This window comes from Primulina tabacum, chromosome 8 (genome assembly GCF_025594145.1).
Source record: "Primulina tabacum isolate GXHZ01 chromosome 8, ASM2559414v2, whole genome shotgun sequence".
NCBI classification, from domain to species: Eukaryota; Viridiplantae; Streptophyta; class Magnoliopsida; order Lamiales; family Gesneriaceae; genus Primulina; species Primulina tabacum.
This window is the reverse complement of record NC_134557.1, coordinates 12,320,257-12,335,641: the sequence shown is the minus strand read 5'-3', so window position 1 is coordinate 12,335,641 and position 15,385 is coordinate 12,320,257. Positions and strand designations below refer to the sequence as shown.

At 37.6% G+C, this 15,385-nt stretch overlaps 1 long non-coding RNA gene across 1 annotated transcript; it reads left to right on the top strand.

Annotated features, from left to right (window-relative positions):
* The first annotated feature begins 2,141 nt into the window (after nt 1–2,141).
* On the top strand, nt 2,142–7,590 carry LOC142553766 (uncharacterized). Its single transcript, XR_012821997.1, has 3 exons — nt 2,142–2,469; nt 2,574–3,034; nt 7,159–7,590. It is a non-coding gene; the product is annotated as an uncharacterized LOC142553766 (long non-coding RNA).
* The last annotated feature ends 7,795 nt before the right edge of the window (nt 7,591–15,385 follow it).

Genomic DNA, 15,385 nt, shown 5'->3' with positions numbered 1-15,385 from the left:
CAATTCGAGCCATCTGCGCTGTCTCATATTCAACTCGTTTTGGGTGAAGAAGTATTTCAAATTTTTATGATCGGTGAATATCTTGCACTTCTCCCCATAAAGGTAGTGTCTCCAAATTTTTAGTGCAAAGACTACTGCTGCAAGCTCAAGATCATGAGTAGGATAGTTCTTTTCATGAATTTTCAACTGTCTTGACGCATAGGCGATAACTCTGTCGTTTTGCATCAGAACTGCGCCCAAACCAAGGTTAGAAGCGTCGGTATAAAGAACATACTCCCCTTGCCCTGATGGCATAGATAACACTGGTGCTGATATCAAGGCTTGCTTTAACTTGTCAAAACTGTCTTGACACTCGGGTCCCCAAACAAATTTCGCATTCTTCTTAGTCAAGGCGGTCATAGGTACCGCTATAGATGAGAACCCCTGAATAAACTTGCGATAATAACCAGCTAGTCCCAAGAAACTACGAATCTCGGTGACGCTTTTCGGTACTGGCCACTCTTTCACTGCTTCCACTTTACTTGGATCGACCTCTACTCCACTACTGGAAATGATGTGGCCTAAAAACTGCCACTCTATCAAGCCAAAACTCGCACTTACTGAATTTTGCATAAAGCTTTCTGTCTTGCAGTGCGGTATTCAAATGACGGCTTTGCTCCTCTCTGCTCTTGGAATAGATCAAAATGTCATCAATGAAGACAATAATAAACTGATCCAGATACGGCTGAAATACGCGATTCATGAGATCCATGAAGATCGCTGGCGCATTGGTCAACCCGAATGGCATGACCATAAACTCATAGTGCCCATATCTCGTGCGAAATGCTGTCTTGTGCACGTCAGACTCCTTGACTTTCAACTGATGGTATCCAGATCGCAGATCAATTTTTGAAAATATCGATGCTCCTTGCAACTGATCAAACAAATCCTCAATTCTTGGCAGTGGATACTTATTTTTGATGGTAACTCGATTAAGCTCTCGATAATCAATGCAAAGACGCATGCTGCCATCTTTCTTTTTCACAAACAAAACCGGAGCGCCCCATGGAGAGTAACTAGGGCGAATGAAACCCTTGTCTAGCAGTTCTTGAATTTGATCTTTCAATTCCTTCATTTCTGCAGGTGCTAGACGATATGGTGCTTTTGATATAGGAACAGTGCCCGGCATAAGATCAATAGAGAACTCCACTTCACAATCGGGTGGAATGTCAGAAACGTCTTCGGGAAAGACGCTAGGAAAATCTCTCACAATATCAACGTCTTCTAACTTCTGGTTGATGGATTCATGTGTAGTAGTGACACATGCTAGATATGCTTGGCATCCATGCTTAATAAGCTTCCTCGCACATAGACAAGAGATAATGTGCGGCATTTGCTTGTTTCTTGCCGCCTCAAAGACAAAAGATCTACCACTAGGTGGCCTAATAGATACTGATCGCTGATGAAAATCAATCGATGCTCCATTCGCTGATAACCAATCCATCCCAAGTATAATATCAAATTCAGGCATAGGAAGCACAATAAGGTCTGCCCGAACATCTCTGAATAACCGAAGCTCCAGATTCTTAACAATCTTAGATGTGAGCATCTGATCGCCGGAAGGAATAGAAACTTTGAAACCCAAACCCATATCTTGAGGAATAATATTCAGTCTTTTGATGAAGGTTTATGATATGAAAGAATGTGTAGCTCCTGAATCTAGCAAAGCATAGGTAGCTACACCTAGAATGATAATCCTCCCTGCGGTGAAAATGTCTTTTAAATCTTTTCGTGTTGAATCTTAAGGACTTACTATCATTAGTTCCCAAAGTTATATGAAGGTTTCGTGTTGAACTTAGATTAATTCGTAAATCTAATGATCCAATGAATGAACAACATCAAAAGTTTGTCCCTATCGTGGTCCCGATCACAAGAAAACTACTCCATAAATTCAAAACTAGAACCAAATCTGTAAGGTCCTGAAATTAATTATCCGGTAATTTTGGCATAATTAGAATAATTATTGAGTTGTAAATTAAAATAATTATTTATGTCAAATAAATTTTGTAGGTGTGTTAAAAATATGTATTTTAGAATATCGAAGAATTTAACGATATAAAATACATATAGAGTTTAAATAACACACGGGAGCAAGATTAATGCAAATCGAGATAAAGGGGCATGAATACTACATTATATACATATACATACACACATGACTTATTTTATTGGAGAGAGAAAGAAGAATGCCATTTTCCCAAACCATTCCCGTAGCTTTCCTTTTCTTTTTCTTCAAAATTTTCGTCACTTTCAGCACCTTCATTTTGGAGAGGTCATAACTTTACCGTCTGGCGTCGAAATCACGAACGGTTTGAGGGGTTTTCTTCCTTACATTAGTACCTTCGTTTTGAACCATGAATCGCCACTTTTGATGCCCGTTTCAGCCCAAATCGAGGCTTGTTCGTGGCTGCTGAAATTGACTCGGTTTAGGTGAGATTTAAGCTTAGTTCCTTGGAGTTTTGTTGTGTGTTGGAGTGGGTTTTTAAGCCTTGTGATTTCCCTGTAACTCCAGCTTGTTTTCTGAATTTATTCAGCTCGTGAACAGTAAATCCGACAAGTTTCCGGTGGGTTATCGCCTCGAGACCGCTAGCGACTAGAGTAAGCTTTGACCTTGTGAGTTCCTAGTCCGAAATTTCAGCTTCTAAGTGTGATAGTAGGCTGCCGAAATTTGGATTTTTACCCATTTCGATTTAAATTGTTTTCGTCGTTCGAATAGCGTTTTATTGACATATTTATTGGATAATTGTTGTAGGTTCGGTCATTGGAAATCTTCGAGGTATATTTTGGCGAGCCTATTAATTATGTCGAATCGTTTTGTATTATATTGAGAGATATTATAGTATGATTGTTATCGTTGGAATTAATCTAAGGTTTATCGAGTTGATAATAGTTGGAATGTAAATAATGGTGAGTTGTGGAATTATTTGGCTTATTTTGTTATTCTAGGCTGAGGGAGTTTAGTTGATCATTCTTGAAGATCGTTTTCGTGATATAGGTATGTTACAGCTCGGTAACATACGACGGTAAAACATAAATTATGTTTAATTGCCATTCTTTGTTACATGGATCGTGTGTATGACTTGTTGGTTGCTGTAAATTGTTAAATGCCTTCGTTGTGATCTATGTTTATTATTATGACATATTATTGGCATTTAGCATCGGGCATACTGTTATGACATTCATGTTGAGCCATATCGTTCTTGTTAGCCCATTGTTGATATCCGTTGTTATCTGGCACTGTTGTTTATCTCGGGATCATTGTGTGGCTGATAGGCCTATACACATGAGACCGTAGATGTGATTGAACAATCTCGTGGTTAGTGCAGCCTTTTGAGGTGAGCGCTGGGATTGTGTCATCTAGTTCGTTTTGTTGTGTCATCCTGTTATATCGTATCAGCTGTATGGAGGCCGAGTCAGGGGTGTTATTCAACACAGCTTGGCATACCTCGCATACTTGGCAGGGCGGTTTAGTTGCATGACGATGTAGCTTGAAACGTCCTGTCTTTTTTATTGCTTTAAAAGTACTAGAAATTTTTTTTTTAACCTCACTTAGCATCGTACGAACCATAAAATATTTTTGACATCATTTTAAAAATAAACATCCAACTGCCATTTAAAAATCCAAAGGAAAATATTTTAAAGCATAAAATCGTCTACTGTTTTATCAAACCTAAAAAGAAATAATTTGAAAAATCTCTCAAAAGCATAAATAAATAATCTTAAAAATCTTTAACTTAAATCATAAAGCATAATGCGGAAAATGTTGCGCTAGTCCTCGGATTGTGTGCACCTTCAGTCCAGTAGTATCACCCGTCAAGACCTCCCTCAGAACCACCTGCATCCATCACACCTAGTGAGTCTAAAGACTCAACACACCATAATCTTTATAACGAGTAATACGTAATACAGTCAACATATAACGGTGAAAAATTCTTGTACTTAAAATATCGTTTTCATGAAGATGCATAAACATAAACATTTTCGTAAACATTTTTCATAATGCATAAAACTTTAAACATAAACATTTTCATGACATGCAAACATGAATTTCTTTTTCCTCAACATGACATGACATAAAACCTTAAACATAATCATGAACATTTTCTTTTTCCTTTGTTAATTCAGATCGTTAATTGTGACTTTTCTGACATGACATGACATGAAAATCGATGGATCCATCTACATGAAATCTCAGTACTGGGCGGCGGGGGACACCAGCAACACTCTCAACGGTCAATTGGGCCCTGGCCTATCATTATTGAATAGAAATACGCTCGTCGGGGTTCCCTCGGGGGCCTTTTCCCATAAATGGGTTCCCTCTGGGGCCTTTTTCCCTCACGACATTCTCATTCTTACCGTTACCACATATTCGCAATGATGCAAACACGATCGTCGGGCTCCCACTGGGACCATAACCCTCACGACGTCGCCAACATTAACGAATTAGTCACAATCACTTCACATCCTTCAACATTTTACATTCACATCACTTAGAAAAATCATGAGTAATATTTACATTTTTCATTTTTGAATCAAGCATGCAACATGTATTTTAAATGTCTTCTTAAATCATAAAAATCCCTTAGACATTTAAAAATCATACTTAAATCATGGGGAATTCATACACATATAAAAATAATAATATTTTCATAAAAACAGCATTTCGGGCACTGCCATGACCTTTACTAATTTCTAGGTGTAAAAAGACAGTTTTATCCCTGGACGTAACATTTTACGTTTTTGACTTTTTTCTTGATTTCTTGACTCTAACATGTCCCAAATAACTATTTAAGCTTAAATTAATTTTCTCATATTTTTATTTAACTTAAATCGAGGACTTTTAAATTAATCTTTAAATAAGACGTATTATTGCGTTTTAGTCCTGAATTAAACCAAAACTTAATATAAAATTCCCAAATTTAAAACTTAGACTTCTAATAATTATTTAAGCTTAAACCTAATTTTCCATAATTTTATAAAGGATAAAATTAGGCGTTTCAATTAACTCGTTAATTAGCGTTTCGTGCGGCGATTAAATCCCGAATAAATCCAAAACTCATTATTTTGATCCCAAATTTTAAACATAGCATTTTTAAGATTTATTCTACCCTTTCAAGTCATGAGCCACCCCCGTGGACCCTTGGATCAATTTTTCCTTCTTTAATTTTCGTTTTTGACCCTTCGACGAACGTACCGAGCCATCTCCTAATTTACTCGAGCCACGCCCGAGCCGCCTCGAGCCAAAACCTAGCCAACCTATCTAGGGACCCTACTGTGCAAGCCCAGCCCAAAAACCTTTGCCCTGGCCCGCTCAAACACCTTCTGCCCCTCAACCCAATTACATGCATGTGTACGTGTGATTGTGGCTTTGAACAAAAGAGTTCCTAACTAGTCTAGGACTCCTCCCAACCCTTAACCACCGACCCCTCATGAGCCTAACCCTCTCTGGACCATGCCCAGACCAAGCCCATACCAACCCAGCCACCAGAACTCCAAGCCCGAAGCACCTGAATCAGCTGGAAGCCACCTGCGCGCACACAAGCTGCCCTCAAGGTGCATGCCTCTCTCACGTTTTCTGATGCTATGCCTCTAACCCTCGAGCCAACCCCTGAACCATCCCCTCAAGCACCCTCCTAGGACCCTAAGGACCTAACCTAGCCTAGCCCAGACCCCCTGGCCGAGCCCCCCTCTTCCCTGCACCAGCAGCAAAACCTGCGCTGCTTCCCTTGCCACTTACGGGTTGGAGTCCTAGCTTGCTAGGACTCCTTTCCAGCCTCTTGTCTCGAGTCCTAGCGTGGCTAGGACTCTTCCCTTGACCCCTCACGGACCCTAGCCAAGCCCTGGTCCAACCAAGGCCTAGCCAAGTCTTCCATCCCCATAAAACCGAGCACCTAAGTCTCTTGACAGAAGTTTGGTTCCAGTTTTTTTTCGTTCCTTGTTGTGCAGCAATTTGTGTGTGTCTATGACGCTCTAAAACGTGTAAAAACCCCACTAGATCATATCTTAACATCATGGCAGCGCCTAAAGTAGCATACAACATGAGTTGGAACATAAAAGCATGAGATTGACATATGGGTGGTTAGTATTTCGAAAATAACAATATGCACAACATGCTTTCATACACACGATAATTAAAACGATACTACGATGTGATGGACGTACGAGAAAAAGAGATGTATGGCGTGCCTTTGCGTTTTAAACGCACGGAAAATCGTTGACGATTGCGAAAAACGGCGACGAACGATCATGGCTTGAATTTACATGACAAAACCAAACTCTCCTTGATGTGATTGTGGGTGCCGTGGGTTATTTGGAGTGTGAAGAAATTCTGAATTGTGTTGCTAGGTGGAGGCGTGGGTTATGCTAATTTGGGGTGGGGTTTAACTTTAAATAATAGCTAATTAATCACTAATTAGGCTTAGGCCCATTAAACATATAATTAGGCTCATTAGTGTTTAATTAGGATTTAATTAAAATATGATAATAGTTTTGTTTAAATAAATTTGTGAATTTAATAGCCGGGTTGTCAAAAAGTTCGTATTTTTGTTGAAAAACCAACACCGATAAAATTTACATCCCGGCGTATAAAGTCACCTCAAAAACCCCAGATTTTCAAAAATAATAAAAAGCATCACCCATATTTTAAATAATTAAAAACAATTATTTAATAAAAACATTTTCTATTTTTTCAGCCCTCGGTCTCCGTTCCTCGATCGCAACTCGAATAACCTTTAAAAATATAGTTTTAATGTAACCATGTAGAAAATATATTTTAAACATGCAAGTATGCACAACATAATTAATTCATGTAATTAAAACATTTAATTAAAATACAAAAGAATTTAATAATTGCATGCACGTGGTTTGCGTGGACTTTAAAATTTTCGGGGCGTTACATAGCTCCCCTGTGTTGTTGCTCGAGCATTATTCAGTTGTTATCGTACCGTTTGTTGGCTCCTGTTATCCCGATTATTCGTTGAGCCTTTCATGCATTGCATATTACATTTCATTATATGATTATGCATGATTTATGTTATTGTTGGACTCCTTCATACCAGAATCCTAACCTCAGTTGTTTACTGGGGGGGCTGCTGTGGTTGCTATTGGGCACCATGGTAGATCTCCCGAGTCGTTTTGCAGCATCAGGCCGAGGTTCCGCCAGTGGAGCTCGGGATTGAGGTTGGATTGCTTGGTTCTGTTCAGTGGAGTCTCCCAGTTAGTCTATATGTATGTCTTGAGTTTATTTCAGTCTTGTAATGTACTTTATTTGCCGGGGAGATGCCCCGTGTATCTGTAGTAGTATTTGGTTGTTTTGTGATGTTCTGAGTCGACTCTGTGATATCCATGATCTGGTGAGTATTTGGTAAGTTCTAATTTCTGTTTAGTCCTGGCCAGTGCGACTATAGGTTGTTTAACCTTGGTTTCGTGTTAATGATTCTAGTTGGAGTATATTTTGATATAAATTGCTGCTTGAGTTTTTCGGGATGTCCTACTTACGGGGAGGTCATGCCGAAATGTTTCTAGGCCCTGAGGTCCGTTTTAAATTATTTTGAACATTTTTCTGCTGCAGTTTTAAATCAAACCATTATTGTTTAATCATTAATTGTCGTTAGAGTAAATGGACCTCACAAAATCTGATATTCGAATTAATGAATGAAATAAGAAAACAAGAGAAAAGAAAATCTCAGCGATGATGCGCGGTTCTTGCGTGTGAAGTGCACGAATTTCTCTCGTTTCTCCCAAGCCGTCGCGCCGCCTCCAAAAATCTCCAAGCTCTCCCCTTTTCTTCCTCCTCAAGTCGGCTCCAAATCCTCGATCTGAAAAAGTCCCGCAAATCTCTTTAATTTCTTCCTTAAATCTCCTAAGATCTTCGCGAATCTGATCTAAAAAATCTGGTACACGGACCCCGTGTAAGCCTCCGGATTGGGGTCCGTGTAGTCTCGATTAAATTCTTCCTCAGGTGCTGCTTGATACGGACCCCGTGTAGGGGTCCGGAGTCAGGTCCATGTTGTCTCGCTATTTTCTTTTCTTGGCTGGTTCTGGGCACAGACCCCGTGTATGGATCCGTCTTAGGGTCCGTGTGGGCTCGTGAACGTCATTCCTTTGGATTTTGGGACACGGACCCTAACACGGGGTCCGTGTAGAGGTCCTGGTGTTCTCATAGTGATCTTTTCCTATTTTTCCGGGTATTTCTGACATGGCATTGCGTCGTTTGACTCTTCTTTTTTTTATTTGGCTTTTTATCATCTTTTGGTCAAACCTGCACATAGCAATAATAACGCGAATTAAGCGCAACACTCGGAATAAAAACGCCAGATAAACACGAATACGACAAAATAAAGACCTTAAAATGCTATATGATTCGTGCTTATCAACTCCCCACACTTAACCTTTGTTCGTCCTCGAACAGATCAGACAAGAAATAAAGATGAAACATATTTTAGATTCAGAGCTCAAGTAGTACAATCAAAACTTCTCAATTTGTCAAACTCCTTCACTCCCGGTCAAAAGATCATGCTTCGAATATCATGAGATTCGTTTTCATCACAAATCAAGATTCAAACATTACCAAGTAAAGATCAACGGAATGAGATGTGTGTAGTGTGCATGTCAGAATTCATACTCATCAAAAGCTACTTGGTTTCAGGATCACTTCCCTTTTTTTTAATTTTTTTTTTCCGTAATGCCCCATATGCTCGACTTTCATACCCCTCTCTACTAAATGTTGAACGACGATGACTTGTTTAATAGGTCTTTTTAAGCTTATACCGTAAGGCCAAGGCTCACGGCTACAATAGAAGGCATGGGAATCAAAAGTGAGAGAGAATAAACATATTTCTGCAGCGCATTCATTCAACTTTTGACTCGTCACCAATCACTGTACTTTTATCATCTTTAGAGGTTCTATTATCTCTTTCCTTTCTCATTGTCCTTCAACTTTCACCCGTAGATTTTTCGGGTGTCTTCAGTACCATACACTTTATACCATTTTTTTTCTTTTTCTTTTTTTTTTCAATCATAAGTCCACTTCTTTTCATTCAACGGTAATTCAACAACTCCTTCACGTATGTCTTTTCGACACATGTGAGTGTTGGGACATTTCAAAGCGCTCGAAGGGTCTATTTCTTTCTAAGTTCGGGTAGGATAAAAGTGTATAGGCTAAAATTTTGGTAGTTGATGTAGGACATGAAATAAATCACGAATGGGGTTTAATTGTGTGTCATTGACACACACCATTCGATTTTTACAGGCTCAAAAGGGGTTACTAGAGACAATAAATGATGTATTAGGTAGGCTTGAAAGGCTCAAACGGTCCAAAGATCGCCTAAATCATCCCTAAGTCATCATCGTTCGTATTTTCGCTTCGAGGGCTAATCAGACGAGTTCTAGGGTTTTTTTTTTAGTTTACCTTGCACCAATTCACTTTCTATGAGCAAAAGACTGACCACGTGCATGGAATGAAAATGTCAATACAGAACTGGTTTATGTCTAACTCTCTCTTTGCAACTACGACTCCTCTTATTCAAAACTAGTCATGAAACAATTTCTCGAGTGATCCAGAAACTAACAAATTAATCCGGTTATCAAGTAAAACAAGGAATCTTTCTCTAGAAATAGTCTCATCCTACGTGAACAGTGGTGTTAAGTGGTGTGCAACGATGTGTAACCAAAACTGACCCACCCCCACACATTGAAGTCGACACTGCCCTTAGTGTAAAGCGATGTAACATGTATAAACAAGACAGTTAAAGTAAACACACTTCCCTGGAAAAATGTCGAGTAGGTGGTGACAATGGGGTAGAGCACAGCAATTCCTGAAAAGAACGATATCGAATGCACAAGGAAACGTAAAAGGTAATAGGAAAAAGACACACTCAAGCACACGGATACAGCCAAAGGAGTATAATCATAAAGCACATGTCCCCAAACATCAATACAATATATGAATAAAATGCGCAAATATAGAAACGTGATACAATCTACCACAAATCCTAGAATAAAAATAGGCTAACTACTCATCATCTGAACCCAGCTCCAAGTCCTCCAAGCCATCAACCGCGGATCTGTACCAAGGTGGTGCATAGGCATCGGGTGAATGTTGCTCAATTCGAGCCAATCGAGTGCGTATGTCGTCCATGCAATCTAATAAGGAACTGATGCAAACTGAACTCAACTGATGCTGAACCACAATGATCAACAACTAGGATAGGCAAATTTTTCTACCATGGGGTCTTTGGAGTTTACACTTGAAGAAGATGCATTACTTTGCTGTGGGCATGAGCGTGCCTACAAAAACAACAAATATACTATAATCACAATATATAACAAGATTAAAATTTACAATTAAAAAACTAAAGTAAGATGAACCAACTAAGGGATAGCTAGAAATACAACAATTACATAAAACTATAAATAGATACCAAGCACCAACTTACCCAACTCCAACTTACTGAGCCACATTTCTCTCCATGAATGTCAATGAATAAAATAAATAGATGCACATTAAGAAACTTCAACCCACTCTTGACCGCTAAATAAACAAGAACCAAAGAATTAACATTTTCTGAAAAAAACGAAAGATTTCACGGACATGAAAAAATTAATATCAAGGATCTAATCAGGGCATGCCTGACCATATTTTCATCCCCAAGAAACTGAGGTTGCCGTCCACTGGCTGCAAGTCGTCGGGCCTCGGCTAAGCGCGAGACTGCGAGAGAGAACCCTAGGCGAATGAGAAATCGGGAAACTGAAATGAAATGGAGGAAATGAAAATGTTAATTATAATTATATTAATAATTAAAAATAATATAAAATTTAATAATATTTTTTCGGGTCGGGATGGGAATCCCGTCGGGAGGAGATTATATACCCTACCCTTCTCCCGAAATAAAACGGGACGGGAAAAATCCCGAACCTGCGGGTCGGGAAATAAGCGGGTCAGGAATTTTGCGGGAAGGGAATGGGATGGGAATCGGGTAGGGTCGGGAATTTCGGGTTTTTTCGCCAACACTAATATTAAATAATCAAAAATAATCATTTAAATAATATTTTCCCTTTATGGTCACCAGTCTCCGTTCCTCGATCGTGTCTCGAATAACTCTTAAAACACAGTTTTATGCGTTCTAATATAAAACCCTATTTTAAATATTTAAACATGTCTACCGCATTTAATTGATGTAATTAAAATAATTAAATTAGTCATTTTCCTATTTTTCCTAAATTTGCATGCAGTTGGATTACATTATCACATTTTGGACCTTACAATGTATCTTAATGTCAATGACATAAGACGCATTACCCATATCCTTCATATCAAAGGTTTTGTACTGAACCAATAACCTTTTGTACTGACCCAATAACCTTTGTATTTCAAGCAATAATTTATTGGTAATGAAATTACTTGATGAAATTTTCCAACCATAATCTTCACTCATGTAAAGATGGAACTCATCCTAGAGTTCTCTAATTGCTTGGTTCACATAGCACCAATATAGATACAAATAACCTTCTCAGAGAAGATGACATTCTCACAGAGCATTCTTCTAGCATACATTGGTGAACATAATTATCAATTGGAGAAGTCATATAATTTGAACAACCTCTTTAAATGTTGAATATTTAACCTCATTCACGGTCATCAGTTCTTCAAAGGATTTTGGACCCTTGACATGATTTAAAAGGATAAAAAGATAAAATCTCTCACTTTTATATAGAGACGCGACATATACCATTTCGACCACTTTACCGTTTCTTCTTCGACGAATCCATTTTTGCCTATTTTATCCATGTGTAATATTGATGAAATTTTCGATATAAATATTTTCAATCAACTGAGGATGAAAATTCATTTTGAAAATTTCTGAAATCATTGTCTTAGAGTTGTCATCGTATGCAATTATATCACTATGTGTTGTTCTGAATGAAAATAAATTAAATGTTTGTTAGGTGTATGTAGCTGTAACCTAATGAATGAAGTAACATCCTGCTGAAGTCATATGAGAAAATTTGCCACAATACTTCAGTTGAACAAATCAACCTTCCATCCACGTATGTTGGATTTCATATCAATTTTGCCCATTTCGCAACTCTAGTGCGACCCGATCAGGACCTTTATGGATGAACTTGTATATGTACTTGACACTTTTGATTCCCCCACATACTTCAACATTAATATTACAATCATATTTCAGTAAAATGTATGGATTATATGGGACAACCCAACCATTGTCAATGAAAATATCATCATTGTTTGGAATTGATACTTGTGAACCTTCACGTCTTCGATACAAAGGATATGAATAATTTCCTCGAGATGTATATTCCACGAATGACTTTGGAATTTTTTTCTTGCATTTACCATTTACCATACATTGACAATAAGATTGATTGATCCACATGGTCCATGTATCATATGGTGGACAAATGATTTGTATGAATTGGGTTCTGTCTGTAAAGGTATTTCAGCATGCACAATTGAGTCAAATTGATCAAGGGTACAGAAATTGGCATTATTTTGACCAACATATGAACACATGGGAGCCCTTTTTTTTACACTCAATGACATATAAATAAGCGCAAACCTCTCCTAAAACTCCTGGGTCCACAATTTCTTTCTTAAACTCTTCAAAATTTTGACCTAAATATCCTTGTAATCAAATCTGGACGGTCTTGAGGTGATTGACCAGGGAGTAATTGATACTTTATCTCATTCCAATTTGGATTGCTTGTCACTGTAAGCATTATATCTGATTTTCAATATGATTGTACCAAGGTTATAGCATCTTTATATCGTTGGTACATATTACGAGTGCTTCTACCAAACGATGATGGCAGTACGATTTTGGTACCAAAATTTCATGTATAATGTATTTTATAGTACATCACTTATGAATTATAATATATGATCTGAAAAATATTAATATTATAATCATTAAATATCATACCTATATTAGTTTCACCTCTATGTAAACAATCTTGTAGACCTTGATAAAGTTCTGAGCGTATTTCACGTTGATTTGGACGTATCCATCGTAGCCTTTGAGTTTCAATCTTGAAGTACTTGTCGATTACATATTGTTGAAGTAGACGCCCTCCTCGGAGCAACAATGAAGGTGAATTTTATCTTATATCATCCAAAAAATAATTTACAATATATGAGTTCAAAAGTGTACTTAAGTTTTAAATTTTTTTGTTAGAGTTATCAGAGTATGATCAGTTTATTTTTGCTAACATGTAGTATATATGCATAGAAATATAAGTATGTTAGCCGGATACCATGGATATTTTGGCTATTTATATCCAACCATATGTGCCATGTAGTAGAAAGAGAGGATATTGCAAAGGATCATACTAGCCAACTGCATCTTGAATGTTGATAAAATTTCCACCAATTCCTTGTATAATAATATCCCGATTGTTCAAATTTTCTTCACATTAATTGTTGACAATGACTGCTGCAACTTGAGATGATGTTGGTAGACTATATTTGTCACTCCCTATGTCTATACTTGACATGATTACCATAATCAAAATAGGATTTGAATGATATATCTATATTATGAAACAATTCAAATTAGGAATACCAATTTTGATGGTTTATAAAAATTTTGGCATGATGTCCCTACATTTTGTCTAAGCCAAAACTCAAGCAACAACATCTATACACACATATAAAAATATTTTCATATATAAACATACATTGTATCATCCTACATATCTCAAACATACACGGTATCGTTATACATTTAGTCATAAGGTTGTGAAACTTGTTTCAAACCCTGACATAAAATTCACTATAATACATATGCGGAAGCTATACAATAAGACGTCCAGGTTCTTGTCAAGGTAAGGCATGTCACAAGCATCCATTGGGGAACCAGCATCCTATGTATCTTCATTACCTGATCCTGTAATACATGAGCTATGTGAGCTTATAAAACTCAATATGTTGGCACTTATACGTATCAATATGCATAGAAAGAACATACATATCAAGTCGTGATCAACAATGAACCTTTAAACCATGTCATACCATAGCATATATTCATTTTCATTTTTTTACTTGAGCCTCATTAGTTGACATGTAATACTCTGTTTGTTTTATTATATAGATACTACTGTGTTGGACGTCAGGGAGCACCTTTGACAACCCCACGCCCCATGAACATATATTGGCCAATATGTTCGGTGGACTTAAAACCACCCATGATGTCAACAAGCTCTATATCATATACAAATCAGTCATTTTCCTTTCATGTTCATGCTCATGACATAGCACACATCCTCAATAATCATGGGTTTCTTTCATATTTAATACATAACAATGGAATATTGTGCTATGTTTTCATCAATAAACATACTAACAACGTACATATATCAATAAACAATAGAAAGCATTTGAAATTCATAATATTACTCATGTATTACTTCAAAAACATGCCAACTTACCCTTTCCTCGCAAAAACACGATGTGAGATGCTATTTTTGTGCTCCTAAACTGTCAAAACATGTACATATTCATCAATTCCATAGCTCAACTCCCTTCTTATGGTATACATAGCATAAACCTATGAAACCAGGGAGAACTTACTTCTTTATGCAGCAAATTCTGTTCTCCTATCACTTCTAACTTAAATTCAAGCTAAAGATGGTTGGTTGTGGAGAATTTGAGGGAAAAAAGTGAAACCCTTGCTTTCTCCCTTGGTTCTATCGTGAGTTTGGTTGAAGAAATGATAAGAATGGTTAAACAAATCAATCTCTAGAGTTTTAAACCATAAAAATCGTGTTTGGAATGCACACTTTCAGCACAGGGATGCTAGGGCAGTTAATTTTTGCCGCCCCAGCATGAGCCCTACTGTAAAAACACCTAAAAATTGGTACAGGGGCGCTAGGGCGGTCAAACATGTTCGCCCCAGCGCGGGCGCTTCTGATCGCTGTGCACAGACTTATCAAAGATCGCTCCAAAAATGTCTCTTCCATTCATAATTTGAAAAGTGGTAAACATGAAAGTTGTAGCCCTATGTCTTGTCTTGCGTCTTCAATTAGTTTCATGTCATTTGGAGGTCTTAGTAAAAAGTTATGTCCATTCTACCAACATGTGTCAGTGTAGGAATGACAATACACACGACATACTTCGGGGCAGTTTTTGACTTGTCTTCCACAATGATTTGGACAAAACCCAAAACAAAAAAGTTGTAGATTTATATCTTAGCTTTCTAATGGTTATTGCCTCACACAATTTGGATCAATATTCAAATCATTATGCTAAAACCCGTAAGAACTACCATATTTTCATCTCATTTCCTACATTTCTCTACCCACTTCCATTACACTACTTTTAACTACA